We start from the raw sequence: 19,367 nt of genomic DNA, 5'->3' as shown, positions 1-19,367 counted from the left end.
AAAAATATGAATTTTTGTTCGGATGATTGTTTGTATGATTTGATGATTTCATGTTGTAGAGCTTGTTTTCCTGATGATTTTCATATGTCATACGTCTGATTTGGAGTTCAATAACATGCTCAAAAGTGGGTTTAATTTTCGAATTTCAAAATTAGGGTTTATAACCCGTATGAATGTTTTCAATAGAAATTTGGGGGTTTTTGATTCAGGGGTTATTAGCTGTTGATTTATAGGGGATTGTGTTCCTTATGAAATTTGCAATCGATTGATATATAGCTTGTTAACAGAGGATGCTTGAATCGTAGGGAGTTGTGATTTTAAAATTCCCGATGTTCGCCGGAAACCGGTGATGTTCTTGGCCAATTTCCGGCCAGAACAGGGATGATTAGAATGATTTGTTTGCATGGATATGTTCCTAGTAATCTGTAGTTTAATTCTGGAGATGATGGTGGGGGGAGGATGCCGGAGGTGAGTTCTCCGGCCACCCCCGATTTTCCGGCGACTGGAATTGCAAAATTGCAGTTTGGTCCCTGTACTTTTGAAAACGATGAAGTTTAGTCCCCCAGGTTTCCAGACTTTGCAAAAATAGGATTCCTGTTTATAAAATGTTTAAAAATCATATTTCCTATTTATTTTTATTATAAAAATTCATTTTTAATTTCTGAAAATTCTAAAAATTATTATTTTAATTCTGAAAATTATTTTTAATTCCAAACTAAATCTAAATTAATTAGTTAATTAATTTCAGTTAATTTTTAATTAATTAATTGGTCAATTAATTCTAAAATTAATTGATTAATTGATTTAATTAATTATTAATTGATTTTAATCAATTATTTAATTAGATTTAATTATTTAAAAATGATTTAAAAATTTCAAAAAATAGTTTCGAGTTTTAAAATATTATTCTAAATTATTTCCAAGGCTCGATAACTATTAAAAAATTGATTTGGAGCCAGAATTGGCCAACCGAACCCTGTTTATTAACCCGAAATCAATCCAACGACACGTATTAATTCTGAAAAATATTTTAAAAATTATTTTAAATACCCGAAAGCATATTTATGACCCGAGACTTCTTTATAAATGATATGTCATTAATTACGAGATGTATTATGTGATATACGTGACTTGTTGATTGACTATCGGTCTATATATTCGGTGTTTACTTGATTATTGCATAACTTTCAATCCGTTAATCGGATTTGGGTTAAACGAAGGGTAGATAGAAGTATGTGTTGAATAGAAATCTATGAGTCGGTTATTGATAGATGCTTATGTTATGTGAGCAGAAGAGGCAAGGTGTTGGAAAGGGAAACAAGTAGTTGAGGAGTAAAACGGTTGTGATTGGAAGCGAGTACAGTGTAGTAAGCTAATACCAGGCAAGTGTTTTGAACTTTCTCGAGATATTGTAGTACTTGATAATCATGTGATATTGCAAGTGCTTTGAAGCACAGAAACCTAAACCCTGATTCCAATTATTGATCTTGAGCCATGAACTTTATTCTTTCTAGACCATTGATTATTGTATACCCAAACACGAACCTCAAGTATACGATACTACTCCACAAATACATGCAAACAAAATTCCAAACAATAATGTGTGCCTTGGATCCAGTAGTTAGAGCAATGTTGTGTGCCTTGCTCGGGGTTAGTGCGTGACTGATCAGCAGCCTAACCTTGGTTTTTAAATTAAAAATATAATATCCAATTCTAAATCATAAGCCATTGTTCGATTGATATCATAATCATGTTCACCTGATGATCATTATTCTCAGTTTTGTCATTATGACTTGCTGAGCTAGTTAGCTCATTTTTGCGATGTTGTTTATGTTCTTTCCAGCTAAAAAGGAACCAGTTGGTAACGAGGATCCCCAGTCCAGCACGAGAGCTAGGGGTTCAGGCTGAGAGAGCTGAGCTAGTAGGCTTTTTTTGGAATAATTTAAGTTTGTAAAAGTTTGTAATAAAGTTTAATACTCAGTTTGAGTTTAAATGGTTGGGATTTGAACGATATGTAATATAAGTAGATGTGTGGCTTGTGTGCATACTTTAACCTGTTGCGATCCGTGGTAGTTGGTAAATAGGGTCACTGCATATTATTGTTATCTTTATTATTGTTATAAGCAGGTTATAAATAAGGCATGCGTGTGTGTGTGTGTGTGGACCCCAAACTTCTGACCCGGGTTTGGAGGGTGCCACAGGTTTGGTATCAGAGCCATAGGTTATAAGTCACTGACACAAGCCTAGGTTGACGAGAATGGGTAGAGGGTTAGGATTAGAAGTAAAGAATAGAATGATAGAACGTCAAGAGGTTGAGTGTTACGGTATAACCAGTAGTAGTATAATTCGTGTCGTGGTTCGAGATTCTTATATTGCGATATGATTTCAGATAGCAGCGATGGCCGACTCTTTTATCCCCGTATCAGCTGATCACTCGGCACCTTCAGTTGGAGTGCCATCTTCTGATCCACGTCCTGTTGTTCCACCAGTGTTGGCTATACTACCTCCACCTGTGTTGCAGCCCGTACCACTGCAGGCTATTCCACCTCCAGGCATGAGGCCACCTATCAGAGGACCCCCACCAGCTGATTCGGATTCCACTGGGCATTCAGTTGCGAGTGCCCCATTCCAGTCTACATTACCCCAGTTCCTTATTACCGGTATGAGGCTCTTCCATTGGAGCGTGATTCCTTGTTGGCCCAGATCAGAGAGCTACATCATATTATTAGGACTACAGATGTTGATAGTGGTGTGAGGGAGCTTCGAGAGGAGATTCATGTAACACGGAGGGTTCTTGAGGCTAGGCTATATGGAGTTACACTACCTGGCATAGGCCCTGATGCACTGATGGGTTGGGCTACTGAGGTGATGGAGGACTTTGAGAGGCTGGCAGGACCAGAGTTTCCTTGGAGCTGAGTCAGAGATCCAGAGATGGAGATACTGAGCAGTATGGTGATGGTTATGTAGTATGTACAGTGGTGTGTAGTATGTACCAGTAGACTTTTAAGTTGTATTTATGGACTAGCTATGCTGACTAGTGAGTAGGTTGTTGTACCCTTTTTGCTTTCACTTCCGAAGCGTCTTTACGCTTGTACTACCTAAAACTTTTGATCTATATATATCAGCACCTTTTTCCTTTCCATTATGGTCATTTATTTTATTGCACCTGTTTTACCTTACCTTATCTATTGCACCAGTTATACCCTGTGATACCATGTACCCTGTTTTCCATAACTGTTTATATTCTGTAAAGAAGCATGCAATTTACTTAGTTACAATTATTTTCAACAAGAGATACCTCTGTTTTAAAAAAAATTCTTTTATACAAAGATTTGATTCAAAAGCTGAATAAGTTGTTTGATTCTTTACAGAAAATGCCTCCCAAAAGAAATACCCGCACCAACGCCCAGAATGAAGAAACCAACAACAACGACCAAGATGATACAAATCCAAATGTGAACCCAGGACCCATGGACCCAGCAATAGCCCAGATTCTTCAAATTTTGGCCCAACAAACAGTTCACCTGGCACAACAACAACAAAGACAGACCAACCCCCAGGTAACTTTTAAAACTTTTCAGGTAGTAAACCCACCAGAATTTAAGGGTTCCTTAGAGCCAATTGAAGCAAATGTTTGGTTAAAGGAAGTAGAGAAGGCATTTGCCTTAGTGAAAGTAAAGGAAGAACAGAAGGTTGATTTTGCAAGTTACTATCTGAAGTATGAAGCCACCTATTGGTGGGAGATGGTGAAGACAATGGAAGGTACAAATGTTATTACTTGGGAAAGGTTTAAGGAATTGTTTTTAGAAAAGTATTTTCCTTAGTTTGTTCAGGATCAATTGGAACTGAAGTTTTTAGAATTAAAGTAAGGGAACATATCGGTAACAGATTATGAGGGTAAGTTTGAGGAATTGTCAAGGTACGTACCGTCGTATGTGGATACTGACAGGAAGAAAGCTAAAAGATTTCAGCAAGGTTTGAAACCATGGATCAGAGGGAAGGTAGCCATTTTTGAATTGGATACCTATGCAGGAGTAGTACAGAAGGCTATGATCGCAGTAACAGAGAGTGAGATGTTCCAGAAGGAAAAGGAAAGCAAGAAGAGGAAAGTTGAGGGAAGTGAGGGTCAGTCACAAACAGGGAAGTTTCCAAATTTTAAGAAGGGCAAGTTTCAGCCAGGCAGAAATTTTAATTTCAGAAGACAAAATGCAGGAGACGGAGGCCAGAGCAACCGTCCAGTTAATGCAAATCAGCCAAATCAGTTGAGACTAACTTTTCCAGATTGTCAAGTATGTGGAAAGAAGCATGGAGGAGTTTGTAATAAGTTGAACGTTGTATGTTTCAAATGTAACCAGAAAGGGCACTATTCGAGGGAGTGCCGAAATCAGCCAGCAAGAGAGCCAGCAAATAAGGATCAGCCTATCCGGAATCCAGCAGTGAAGGTTCCAGCCATTGGATTTACATGCTTTAAATGTGGAAAGCCAGGACATATGGCCAGGGATTGTAAGACACGAGCCCTAGTCAGTAATGCATTGAGGATTATGGGATCTACCCCAACAATAAATGAGACTCCAAGGGCTAGAGTTTTTGATATGTCTGTAAAGGATGCTATTCAGGATACGGATATCGTGGAAGGTACGCTTAATGTGAATTCTTTATGTGCCAAAGTGTTAATAGATTCGAGAGCAACTCGATCATTTGTTTCACAAGACTTTGTTAGTAAGTTAAATTATCCAGTTGAATGTTTAAATGAAATAATGACTGTGGAATTAGCAAATCAAGAACGTGTAACTGTTAACCAAGTTTGTGGGAATTGTGAGATTGAGATCTCTGGTAGTAAATTTTGTGTAGATTTGATACGATTTAAATTAGGAGAATTTAATGTTATATTAGGGTTGGATTGGTTATCTAGGCACGATGCCCAGATAGAATGTCGAAATAAGAAGGTAATGGTGAAAATGCCAGACGAAAGGATAGTAACGTTCAAGGGTCAAAAACAAGTAGAGAAGTTCTTAACGATGATTCAAGCCAAGAAGTTACTACGACAAGGATGTGAGCATTTCGTAGCATATGTGATCGACAGAAGTCAGGAGCCAGCAAAACTTGAAGATATTCCAGTTGTAAATGAATTTCCAGACGTATTTCCCGACGAATTATGAGGACTTACTCCAGATAGAGAAATTGAATTTGCGATCGACTTAGCACCTGGAACAGAACCAGTATCCAAGGCCCCGTACAGAATGGCGCCTGTTGAGATGAAAGAGCTAGTGAAGCAATTGCAAGAGCTGTTAGAGAAAGGAATAATCAGACCCAGTGTGTCCCCGTGGGGTGCACCGGTATTATTTGTCAAGAAGAAAGATGGAAGCATGAGACTATGTATCGACTATAGAGAGCTCAACAAGCTTACAATCAAGAATAAGTATCCGTTACCTAGAATTGATGATTTGTTTGACCAATTGAAGGGAGCCAAGTATTTCTCCAAGATTGATTTAAGATCGGGATATCATCAACTGAAGATCAAGCCAGAAGATATACCAAAGATAGCTTTCAGAACAAGATATGGACATTACGAGTTTTTAGTGATGTCTTTTGGATTGACCAATGCCCCGACAACGTTTATGGACCTGATGAACAGTATTTTTAAGGAATATTTGGATAAGTTTGTTATTGTGTTTATAGACGATATTTTAATCTATTCAAAGACGAAAAAGGATCATGCGGAACATGTGAGAACGGCTTTGGAGATTTTGAGGAAAAAGAAGTTATATGCTAAGTTCTCGAAGTGTGAGTTTTGGCTACAGGAAGTTCAATTCTTAGGACACATAGTCAGTAACGAAGGGATCAAAGTGTACCCGGCAAAGATTGAGGCAATTATGAATTGGGAGAGACCAAGAACACCCACCGAGGTAAGAAGTTTCTTGGGATTGGCGGGATATTATCGACGATTCGTTCAGAATTTCTCAAGGATTGCAACACTATTGACAAAGCTTACACGAAAGAATGAAAAGTTTATATGGAACGACAAGTGCGAAGAAAGTTTTCCGGAGTTGAAGCGGAGATTAATCACAGCACCTGTTTTATCACTTCCAGACGATCAAGGGAATTTCATAATTTATAGCGATGCTTCTCACAAAGGACTAGGATGTGTTTTAATGCAGCACGAAAAGGTGATTGCGTATGTGTCAAGGCAATTAAAACCACACGAACAGAAGTATCCTACTCATGATTTGGAGCTAGCAGCCATAGTTTTCGCTTTGAAGATTTGGAGACATTATTTGTATGGAGAAAAGTGCGAGATTTTCACGGATCACAAAAGCTTAAAGTACATATTCACACAGAAGGAACTTAATATGAGGCAAAGGAGATGGTTAGAGTTGATCAAAGACTATGATTGCTTGATTAATTATCATCCTGGTAAGGCTAATGTTGTGGCAGACGCATTGAGTCGGAAGGAAAGATTGAATATATTATCAGTACCCGAAGATATATATAAGGAATTTCAGAAATTGGAATTGGAAATTAGAGTTTGCAAGCCTGAGGAAGCGAAAGTATATAGTATGACTTTCCAGCCGGAGTGTTGGAGAAAATAAAGAAGTGTTAGGAAAATGTAATGGATCAAGATATAAATCGTTTGGTAGGTGAGGAATTATGCACGCAGAAGGATGATCAAGGTATTCTTAGGTTTTCTTCAAGAATTTGGATTCCACCAGTGACGGAGCTGAAGAATGAAATTTTACAAGAGGCACATAGTTCAAGATATTCTATCCATCCAGGGAGTACCAAAATGTACAGAGATTTAAAGAAGAATTATTGGTGTCCAGATATGAAGAAGGAAATTGCGGAATGGGTTAGCAAATGTTATACTTGTCAGAGAGTTAAAGCAGAGCATCAGAGACCAAGTAGATTGTTACAACCATTGGAGATTCTAGAGTGGAAGTGGGAACATATTACCATGGATTTCATAGTTGGATTACCAAGGACAAGGGCTAATCATGATGCCATTTGGGTTATAGTGGATAGACTTACCAAGTCAGCTCATTTTCTGCCTATAAATGAAAGATTTTCGCTCGACAAGTTGGTCCATATGTACCTAAAAGAAATTGTAGTTCGTCATGGAATTCCCGTGTCTATCGTATCTGATCGAGATCCAAGGTTTAATTCAAGATTCTGGAAGAGTTTTCAAGAATGTTTGGGAACAAGATTGAATATGAGTACGGCCTATCACCCGCAGACGGACGGCCAAAGTGAAAGAACGATCCAGACAATCGAGGACATGTTACGTGTTTGTACTATTGATTTCAAAGGAAGTTGGGACGAGCATTTACCCCTGGTAGAGTTTGCTTATAATAACAGCTATCACGCCAGCATTGGGATGCCACCCTATGAAGCCCTTTATGGACGCAAATGTAGATCTCCAGTATATTGGGACGAAGTAGGAGAACGCAAAATACTTGGACCTGAACTGGTATAGCAGACAAAAGAAATTGTTGAAATTATCCAAATAGCCACACAAGATCGTCAGAGGAAGTATGCAGACCAGTCAAGGAAGAACATAGAATTTGAAGAAGGGAGCTTGGTATTATTGAAAGTATCACCATGGAAAGGACTAACGAGGTTTGGGAAGAAAGGAAAGCTAAGCCCAAGATATGTCGGACCTTTTGAGATTTTAAAGCACGTTGGCAAAGTAGCTTATGAGTTGGCGTTACCCCCGCACATGGAGCACATTCACAATGTCTTTCACGTATCAATGATTAAGAAATACAATCCAGACTCCAGGCATGTAATAGAATATGAGCCAATAGAGCTTCAGGCAGATTTGTCATATGTAGAGAGTCCGATAGAGATTCTAGAGGAGCGAGAGAAGGTATTAAGAAATAAAGTGGTAAAGTTAGTAAGAGTATTGTGGAAAAACCCAAAGGTTGAAGAGTCAACCTGGGAGTTAGAAAGTGATATGAGAGAAAAGTACACTCATTTGTTTTCTTAGGAGATTCCGAGAACAGAATCCTTTTAAGGGGGGAAGGATGTAATATCCGGGATATATCGTGTAATTATTTTTGATATTAAATAATTATTATGTGTGTTCAGTATCCATTCTGTGAGTTAATTGTTAAGTGTTATCTGTACTTGGATATTCAAAAATAATATTAACTGAGTATTTTATTTTTTATATGTCTAAAATAAAATATAGATAATTGTCATATCTTCCTAATGATTTTGATGTTGATTTATGGATTTATAAGGATCATATGAAATTTATAAAATCTTTTTCCGAGTATTTAAAATCTATATTATAAAAACGGGAACCAACCGACGTCAACCGTTGTTACATTTTTGGAACCCGAAACTCTTCCGAGAACTCCTTCCTAACCTAATTGTAATATTCCGAGCATATTCAATGTTTCGACTTTTTCGATCCGGCGTATGGTTTATTCTGCGCGGGTCCCGGCGTAACATTTTCGATACAATATTCGTTTCGGTAAATCAATAAAACCCGTATTTTCGATAAACGGGAGCTTCTTATTAAACTATCCCAATTATCACTTCGTAATACGTGTAACCAGGCGCTGAGACCAAGACCGCAGTACAAATTGTACTTGTTTGGATAATTATCCCGAAAACCGATACCGTTTGGATCAATTTTTACAAATAAACGTACCATTTTATATCCGAAATGATCCAACGGGATACTAATTCTTCGTAATTATAAATAGCCTTTTACCGTATTATATTTCGTATCAAAATCATTTGCAGACAGATAAATATATAATTTTACAGAGAAAAATCATATATTTATAAACTATTCCAAGAATCAAACCAACTTTTGAAGGTGTTATTGATCTTTGTTTGAAAAGCTCAAGTACTGGATTTGAAGGTCTTGAGAAGCTCTATCAGAATCTGTAATCCATACACCTGCAGAATCAAAGGGTTAATTTCTAAAAATTTATTTATTTTCGAATTTATTTTATTAAAAATATGAATTTTTGTTCGGATGATTGTTTGTTTGATTTGATGATTTCATGTTGTAGAGCTTGTTTTCCTGATGATTTTCATATGTCATACGTCTGATTTGGAGTTCAATAACATGCTCAAAAGTGGGTTTAATTTTCGAATTTAAAAATTAGGGTTTATAACCCGTATGAATGTTTTCAATTGAAATTTGGGGGTTTTTGATTCAGGGGTTATTAGCTGTTGATTTATAATGGGTTGTGTTCTTTATGAAATTTGCAATTGATTGATATATAGCTTGTTAACAGAGGATGCTTGAATCGTAGGGAGTTGTGATTTTAAAATTCCCGATGTTCACCGGAAACCAGCGATGTTCTTGGCCAATTTCCGGCCAGAACAGGGATGATTAGAATGATTTGTTTGCATGGATATGTTCCTGGTAATCTGTAGTTTAATTCTGGAGATGATGGTGGTGGGAGGATGCCGGAGGTGAGTTCTCCGGCCACCCCCGATTTTCCGGTGACTGGAACTGCAAAATTGCAGTTTGGTCCCTGTACTTTTGAAAACGATGAAGTTTGGTCCCCCAGGTTTCCAGACTTTGCAAAAATAGGATTCCTGTTTATAAAATGTTTAAAACTCATATTTCCTATTTATTTTTATTATAAAAATTCATTTTTAATTTCTGAAAATTCTGAAAATTATTATTTTAATTCTGAAAATTATTTTTAATTCCAAACTAAATCTAAATTAATTAGTTAATTAATTTCAGTTAATTTTTAATTAATTAATTGGTCAATTAATTCAAAAATTAATTGATTAATTGATTTAATTAATTATTAATTAATTTTAATCAATTATTTAATTAGATTTAATTATTTAAAAATTATTTAAAAATTCCAAAAAATAGTTTCGAGTTTTAAAATATTATTCTAAATTATTTCCAAGGCTCGATAATTATTAAAAAATTGTTTTGGAGCCAGAATTGGCCAACCGAACCCTGTTTATTAACCCGAAATTAATCCGACCCGTATTAATTCTGAAAAATATTTTAAAAATCATTTTAAATACCCGAAAGCATATTTATGACCCGAGACTTCTTTATAAATGATATGTCATTGATTACGAGATGTATTATGTGTTATACGTGACTTGTTGATTTACTATCGGTCTATATATTCGGTGTTTACTTGATTATTGCATAACTTTCAATCCGTTAATCGAATTTGGGTTAAACGAAAGGTAGATAGAAGTATGTGTTGAATAGAACTCTATGAGTCGATTATTGATAGATGCTTATGATATATGAGCAGAAGAGGCAAGGCATAGGAAAGGGAAACAAGTAGTTGAGGAGTAAAACGGTTGTGATTGGAAGCGAGTACAGTGTAGTAAGCTAATACCAGGCAAGTGTTTTGAACTTTCTCGAGATATTGTAGTACTTGATAATCCTGTGATATTGCAAGTGCTTTGAAGCACAGAAACCTAAACCTTGATTCCAGTTATTGATCTTGAGCCATGAACTTTATTCTTTCTAGACCATTGATTATTGTATACCCAAACACGAACCTCAAATATACGATACTACTCCACAAATACATGCAAACAAAATTCCAAACACTAAACTGAATTAATTATATACTCAAACATTGTATCCTATGCTTTGAAAGCCCAAATCTTTGAAACCCTGGAATATTGATTCCTTGGTTATACAATTCTTTCAATACCAGTATCCAAGCTTTTAAATTATCTTATTGATCCTTACAAGGATTGAAACTCTTTCATTGTTAAACACTCATTGTTGTTAATGATTCTGATTATTGGTTATTATTGCTTATTCTGTTATTATGTTAGAATTGGATTGTTTTTATAAAATTGTGGACCAGATTCGTGGTCAGACCATATAATGGTCAAGTTAGGCCAATGTGTGCCTTGGATCCAGTAGTTAGAGCAATGTTGTGTGCCTTGCTCGGGGTTAGTGCGTGACTGATCAACAGCCTAACCTTGGTTTTTAAATTAAAAATATAATATCCAATTCTAAATCATAAGCCATTGTTCGATTGATATCATAATCATGTTCACCTGATGATCATTATTCTCAGTTTTGTCATTATGACTTGCTGAGCTAGTTAGCTCATTTGTGCGATGTTGTTTATGTTCTTTCCAGCTAAAAAGGAACCAGTTGGTAACGAGGATCCCCAGTCCAGCGCGAGAGCTAGGGGTTCAGGCTGAGAGAGCTGAGCTAGTAGGCTTTTTTTGGAATAATTTAAGTTTGTAAAAGTTTGTAATAAAGTTTAATACTCAGTTTGAGTTTAAATGGTTGGGATTTGAACGATATGTAATATAAGTAGATGTGTGGCTTGTGTGCATACTTTAACCTGTTGCGATCCGTGGTAGTTGGTAAATAGGGTCACTGAATATTATTGTTATCTTTATTATTGTTATAAACAGGTTATAAATAAGGCATGCGTGTGTGTGTGTGTGTGGACCCCAAACTTCTGACCCGGGTTTGGAGGGCGCCACAAAATGGACTAAATTTTTCTAATTTTTATTTGTGGAAATCAAAATAAAATCAGAATGATTTTATCAAAAGTATTTTACCAATATAATCAAAATTTGATAAGTTTAAAAATTATACTTGTAAAGAACTCTGTGAATTATCACTGATCGAGATCTCTACAATGACTTATCGAGAAGTCATAATAATGCTTGTCGAGAAGTCCTTTTAGAAGTTAGAAAAATGCCTTATCGAGAACTCACTCGAGAAGTCTTAAAATGACTTGTCGAGAAGTCAGTTAGACTTATCGAGAACTCAGCTTTCTATATACTTTTTTTCTTTTTGATTCCGTCTATGCTAATTTTATATATTGAAAATGTAAAGTATCTATGCTAAATTTTGAATTTTGAAAAATAAATATACATATATTTCTGAAATATTTATAATCATATTCCAGTTAATTTCCAATTAAATCAAATTAATTTTAATTTATTAGAAATCAATCTGCTGCAACACATTGGTTGAGTTCTAGCCTTTAAGATGAAGAATTTAACATTCCAATTTCACCTACAAATCTAGTGAAAGTAGTTTCGTCTAAAGGTTTAGTAAAAATATCATCTAATTGTGTTTCTGTTGGAACAAAAATGAGCTCAGTGGTACTATTTGCAACATGTTCTCTAATAAAATGGTAACTTACATCAATGTGCTTTGTTCTAGAATGATTAACTAGATTAACCACAATAAATATAACACTAGTATTGTCACACGTAATTGGAATTTTGTGTAACACTAGGCCATAGTCCATTAGCCGATTTCTAATCCAAAGCACTTGAGCACAACAACTTCCAGCATCTATATATTGAGCCTCAACTGTGGGAGTTGACACAAATTGTTATTTTTTGCTATACCAGGATACAAGTCTTTGTCCAAGAAATTGAGAGCTTCCACTAGTGCTCTTTATGTCAACCCTGCATCCAGCAAAATCTGCACCATGTATCCAACAGCTTTAAATCCTGTTTCCTTAGGATTCCATAATCCCAAGTTTGAAGTCCCATTTAAGTATCTGAAAATTTTCTTCACAACCATCAAATATGATTCCTTTGGATCAGCTTGAAATCTTGCACACAGACATGTTACAAACATAATATATGGTCTACTAGAAGTCAAATACAGCAAAGATCCAATCACTCCTCTATAACCTGAAATGTCTACACTTTTTCCTTTCTTATCTTCATCCAACTTTGTTGCTGTAGACACATGTGTTGATGCAGGTGAACAATCAACCATACCAAATTTCTTCAATAGATATATAACATACTTGGTTTGGATGATGAAGATTCCATCACTTCTTTGAGTAATTGAATTCTAAGAAAGTAACTTAACTCTCCCATCGTACTCATTTCATATTCACTCTGCACGAATTTTGAGCTTTTTTGACATAGCTTTTCATTAGTAGAACCAAAAATGATATTATCCACATAGATCTGAACTAGGATCATATCACTATTATGTTGTTTGTAGAAGACAGTCTTATCAATAGTTCCTTTAGTGAATCCATGCTTAAGAAACAATTTTGACCGTGTGTCATACCATTCTCTAGGTGCTTACTTTAGTCCATAGAGAGCCTTTAAAAGTTGGTAGACAAAATCTGGAAATTCAGGATCTTCAAAGCCAGGTGGCTGTTGCACATAAACTTCTTCTTCTTCTAACTCACCATTTAGGAATGCCCTCTTTACATCCATTTGATACACTTTAAAGTTTGAGTGTGTAGCAAATGCAAGAAATATTCTTATTACTTCAAGTCTTACAATTGGAGCAAAAGTTTCATCATAATCAATTCCTTATTCCTGTGAGTAGCCTTATGCAACCAACCTTGCTTTGTTTCTTGTTACAATCCCATTTTCAACCATTTTGTTCCTGAACACCCATTTTGTTTCAATTACACTTTTGTTCTTTGGTGCAGGTACTAACTTCCAAATTATTTTTTTCAAACTAATTTAGCTCCTCTTGCATAGCAGATTTCCAATCAGGATTAAGTATAGCTTCCTCAGTTTTTTTAGGCTAAACTTGTGAAAGAAAGCATGCATGTAGATATCCATTAGCAGTTGCACTTCTAGTCCTCACTGTAGCATTTGGATCACCAATAATTACTTCTCTTGTGTGACTCATATCCCATTTTCTGGTGTGAGTTTGTTGACTTGAATTTTCTATATCTTCTTCACCATTGGCATGACTTGCAAAACTTTCTCCTCTTTATCCCCCTGCGGTTGGGCTATTAAATTCAGTTGTTTGAGATGAGCTTCCATTCTCATGATTCACTTATTCAGTTAACTCTTCATCTATGTTTTTGTTTGTGTTAATTTCAGCTTCATCTTCTGAATCACTATCAATGTTGAGATTTTCAAATTTGAGGGCCTCGGCTTCATTATCATCAAGGCATTCCAAGCCTGGGCACTTATCATCATCAAAAGTCACATAGGTGTTTTCCATAATCTTCTTTTGTTCAAGCACATAGACTTTGTAGGCAGTTTTCTCCAATACATATCCCAGAAAAATTACTTCAAAAACCTTAAAGTCAAATTTTCCCACATATTCAGAGTTGCCTTTTAGAATATAACACTTGCTTCCAAACACTTGAAGATGTTTCACAATAGGCCTCCTCTTTGATAAGATTGAGTAAGGTGATTTTCCAATATTCTTATTGATGAGATATCTGTTTTGAGTATAGCATGCAGTGTTGACAGCTTCTTCCCAAAAACTTGTTGGCAAATTGGAATCTTGCAGCATTGTTCTAGCATCCTCTACTAGTGTTCTATTCTTTCTCTCAACTACCCCATTTTACTGAGCTGTTCTAGCAGCTGAGAATTATTGAAAAATGCCTTTGTCTTTGCAGGATTCAGTTAAAGTTGTATTTCTGAATTATGTGCCATTATCACTACTCAATCTCTTCACATAATTCTGATCTTCAGCTTGCTTCTCAATCTTCTTGATATGTTCAATTATGATGTGTGGAGTTTCATCCTTAGAATGTATAAATTCTACCCATATAAACCTTGAGTAGTCATCCACCATCACGAGTGCATACATCTTCCTTGAAATTGATAAGACATTAACTGGTCCAAATAAGTCCATATGGATAAGTTGCAAAGGTGCACTTATGGAATTCGCACTTTTACTCTTGTGACTTGACTTTTTCATTTTGCCTTTTTGACAAGTCTCACAAACTTCATTTCGAGAAAACTCCAGATTTCGTATGTCTCTCACTAAATCCTTTTTCACTAGAGTATTGATTGTCTTGTAATTTATGTGAGAGAGCTTTTTATGCCATATCTTGTTTTTCTCAACAGATGCCTTGGTGTAGAAGCAGCATATTCCATCCTCATTTGCTGAGTTTAAATCTGCAACAAACAAGCTTCCCTTTCTTGCTCCTTTCAAAACAATTTCACCAGTCTTTTTGCTGATTATTGAACAATCTCCTTTGTCAAATGAAACATTGAATCATCTATATGTGAATTAACTAACACTTAGGAGATTCACTTCTAAACCAGCCACCAGTGCTACATCTTCAATGACAACATTTCCAGAAACTAAATTGCCATATCCCATTGTGAACCCTTTGCTGTAGTCTCCAAAAGTCACTCATGGGCCAGTCATCTACTCAAATTATGATAGCAGGGCCTTATTATAACGCCCTCCAAACCTGGGGTATAGAACTGGGATTTACTTACTAATTACCAAAACTGAATAAACCTGTATAATAATTAACCAAATACATATCTAACCCCTTGATTACTAACCAGGATCTTTTTAGGTTAAGGTATGAAAACAGGAACCACACTCTAACTTTATTACAAGACAAATTTAAAATCTTTACATAACTCTCTTTATTACAAACCATTGTCTAACAAATTTTAAACTAAATTCACTTTTATTCAAACACACGCATTATCTATCTACACTACACCTGCTCAGGCAACTCAAAGCTTTCCTCCTGATCCAGGATCAACACTTGTGGTATTAGAGAGTCCTGCTGCTTGACTTATGTCTTTACCACACGAGTCTTGATGGGTTTCATTTTCCTTCTTAACTGAAAACAATAAGGTGAATAACAATAAAAAGGGGGTGAGCAATATATAAACAGTGTTATAACAAAGCTAAATGAACCATTTATTTGGTTACATCTGCAAAGATATAACCTCGCAAGAAAAAAATAAAGGCCATTATCGGTGAGTATCAATAAACTAAACTGGACACAAGTTTGCACCTATATCCTGCTGATCAGCCAGGATACAGTGCATATCCATACCTCAGAGTATAGATCTATACGGGTAACCAGGATCCACGGCCCAACACAAGGATCCGGTTAATTCCCGGTCCTTAGGATCAAGTGTAAACCTGATCCTAATCGTCACCATCCAGTCTATAGGTAAGCAACCGGAACGATCGGTATGCTTTGATGTATCCCAATATCAGAATATATTAGGTTGTATGTATATATATATATAAACTATTGGAATATTAATAGAGGATTCAACGAATTGGGAGAAATCAAGAATCGAAATGAAATATGAACAAAGTAATAGTAATTGTGTATCAGTGTTTCTGAACAGGAATTATTAGTGTGTAACTGCGATGAGAATCTGAAAGTAATTCATTATTCTGACTTTAGAATAGGGGAAAAAATTGCCTTTCACGCGATCTACCACAAGCACTTCACCGTTCTCTAACCTTGGTTCGGTCCGCCTTGTTGGCTTCGTCTCTATCAAGGAAAGATACTTATTTAGTCAACTTGTATTTCAATCGCATCTCAAACCGACTTCACATAGCCCTTATCATCTACCCGTACGCCTATAATTGACTCGTATAACAATTGGTAACAATTAGGACTCGATTAACCACATAATTCATATAGCACATAACTCATATAGTCATTTTAGGTTTAAAAATAATTTTTAGAATCGAAAACGACTCGCTATTCGCTTTACTATACAATATTTGGCTCGTTCCCTATATTTTCGAATTTATTGGATTCGTCTCTATGAGTAATAGGGCATATAAAAAATTAGGATTTAAAACTATTTTTAATGAAAATAGATCATTTTTCTGAGTCGAAGGACTTTCGTTTCGCTTAAATTGGATAAACAGTTCAATTATTATTCGATAAATAAGAATAAATCAATTTATTATTCAATATAATTAATTATTCAAAATTATTGAACCTCAAAATTATTTTGAATAATTATTTAGGCAAAATCAGAATTAAAAATATTGTTTCCATAATTTTAAGAATTAAAATGAATTTATTATGATTTATTGAAAATAATTTGATTAACTATCAAAATAATTAATCATTTTTAAATAATTAATAAATAATAAATAGAAATAATGAATAATCAAAGAAATAATTAATTTAGAATTTTAGAAAATATTTCAGAAATATTTATAATATAAATCAATTAATTAAATAATTAATTAATCAATTTATAAAATAAATAAAACTGATTTTTATAATTTATAAAAATAAAATAAAAATTAAAAGTCCAAAAAAATTTGTCAGAAATTGGACCTCTGACAAAATGGATCAAAACCGGGTTGCGAAACGGGTTACAACCGGGTTAAGATGAACAAAATGGGTCAGGAAGAACTCGCCCGAAAATTCCCAGTTTCCAGTGGGCTTTCCCGATTCCGTTCAGTCAAATTCAGGCTAAAACAACCATCGTTTGGTCCCTTTCTCGACTGGGATCGATTCCAAATCAACTCAACATCTCAAACATACCATTCAATCATCAGAATCATTCAGGAATCACAAACTTTGATCAAACCCGACAATTTTCCGGACAACTATCAAAATCACTGATTTCTACATGTAAATTCACGTTCTATAGCTTAAATCAAAGCTTATGAACTATATGATCAAAGCCCTAACACCTTATATACCTCAGCTTTCTCAAAATAAAAAACGTTCAAATCAAAAATTGGGTATAACCCTAATAATCGAATTCGATCATACAAGAATCGTTTGTTCAATTAACTACCATGAATTGATTGTAAACATCACACAGAAGCTGTATCAATCATCAAATCATCCTAATAACCCTAGAATCAAAAAGACCCAAATCGAACATAAACTCTAGAAATCAAAATTGAAAAATAACAGATTAAAACATGAAATTGATACCAGAAATCGAAAGAACATATCAAATGATGAATTTGAGTACTCACATCACTTGATTTGATGTCGGAAACTGCTCAAAATCACCAATTGATTGCCTGACCCGATTCTGGAAAATCCGACCCGGTTTCAAAGAATTTTTATTTTTTTTCCTGATTTTTAATAATTAATTATAAATAATTAAATAAAAATTAGGCTATTTATATTAGTAAAATTAATACTCCTAATTAAAATTAAGGCCTTAATTATACATCTATTAAAAATATTTGGCCCTTAATTTTATAATTTTTGAGTATTAATTTTTAATTTTTAAATGTTTAATATATACAATATATATGTCAAAATTTCCCAAAAATTGTGAATAATTCAAAAATATAAAGAAATGGTATAATTGAAAGTCCTATAATTTTATAAAAATAAAAATGTGATTTTTGTGGGGGTTTTAACACCCGAAGGGGCCCGAAAAAATCATTTTTCGCAAAACGAGTAAATTTATAAAATATCTAGATGTTCAGAATAACACAATGGTACAAGTCGTTCTAAGAAAAATAAGGCCAATTATTTTATTTGAAATATCAGTTATTTAAACATAGTTCGGGTCGCATAACTTTTGATACAAAAGCTTTTAACACGAAATAAAATATCCGATAATACCCAGAAAATACACTGATGATACGGAACACACAAAGCACATAGAAGTTAGGGTTTTATAACTAATTACACATAAATGACATAATAAAACGCATAATTTATCTTTATTACGATATAATACAAGCACAATTTCCCAGTCGTTACATCCTTCCCCCTTAATAGGATTCTGTCCTTAGAATCTCGCTAAGAAAATATCTGGGGATACTTTTCTAACATTTCACTCTCAAGTTCCCAGGTTGACTCTTCAACCATAGGATTCCTCCACAAAACTCGTACTAAAGGTACAGACTTATTTCCCAACACTCTCTCTTGCCGATCTAGAATTTTTATTAGCTGCTCTACATAGGACAAATCAGGTTGAATTTCTATCGGCTCATATTCTATTACATGTCTCGAATCAGGATTATATCTCTTATGAATCGACACGTGAAACATGTTATGGATATGCTGCATGTGAGGTGGTAAGGCTAACTCGTATGCAACTTTTCCGACTTTCTTCAGAATTTTAAATGGACCAACATATCGTGGCTTCAGTTTATCCTTGTTACCAAATCTGGTTAATCCTTTTTATGGTGATATCTTGAGTAATACATGCTCTCCTTCTTGCTAGTCCATATCCTTCCTGTAATATCTCGTATTTTCAGAATTATTATTATTAATATTTGAATATGTTTATGTGATTTAAAGAATAAAATGGTGGATATTTTATTCCTATTTGACGAGTTGTGTTATTAAATGGTAATTTGCTAATTGTTGAGTGTTATATCGATCCTTGTTAATATCTGAAAATATTTCCTTAAATGTATTATTTTCAAAAGTTTATTTGAAAACCGATCATTTTATTGATATCGGTAAATTGAGTTCGTTTAGTAATATTAGGGATTGGATGGATATTCTGTTTGCTATGTGTTGTATGTAATATTAACTGTGTGGGACTTAGTTGTGATTGAGGATTATTTGTATTATTAATTAGTGAGTCATATCGTTTTGTTTTTGTCTTTAAAAGTGATTTTATTTCATAAATATTTAAATTATCTTTAAAAATATTTTTATGACTTTATAATTACAATAATTATTTTTGGGATTTTATAAAATTTAGAAATCAAT

This window comes from Apium graveolens, chromosome 2 (assembly GCF_009905375.1).
Source record: "Apium graveolens cultivar Ventura chromosome 2, ASM990537v1, whole genome shotgun sequence".
NCBI lineage: Eukaryota > Viridiplantae > Streptophyta > Magnoliopsida > Apiales > Apiaceae > Apium > Apium graveolens.
The sequence above is the reverse complement of the archived record's forward strand: the minus strand, read 5'-3'. Positions refer to the sequence as shown.